The sequence below is a fragment of the Sinocyclocheilus anshuiensis genome, unplaced genomic scaffold (genome assembly GCF_001515605.1).
Source record: "Sinocyclocheilus anshuiensis isolate Anshui unplaced genomic scaffold, SAMN03320099.WGS_v1.1 scaffold361, whole genome shotgun sequence".
NCBI classification, from domain to species: domain Eukaryota; kingdom Metazoa; phylum Chordata; class Actinopteri; order Cypriniformes; family Cyprinidae; genus Sinocyclocheilus; species Sinocyclocheilus anshuiensis.
This window is the reverse complement of record NW_015540848.1, coordinates 438,014-438,301: the sequence shown is the minus strand read 5'-3', so window position 1 is coordinate 438,301 and position 288 is coordinate 438,014.

The following is a 288-nucleotide window of genomic DNA, read 5'->3' as shown; positions in this document are numbered from 1 at the left end:
CACCGCACCCCCAGCACCCCCATTTTTTCGTGGGCTACACTCCAGGGGGTGCTGCAGTACCCTCAGCACCCCTACTTCCCGCGGTAATGTTAAAAATAAATAAATCATATCTAATTATGATGCAAGATCATTTTTGATGAATCAGAGATGGCCCACTTTACCTGTAAAGACATTTGTCTTGAGTGTATGAACTCAAAATGTTCATATACCTTCCAAGTAACACATTATGAAAATATTACAGCTGGACCTTAAAGGGGTCATATGATGCGATTTCAATTTTTCCTTTCT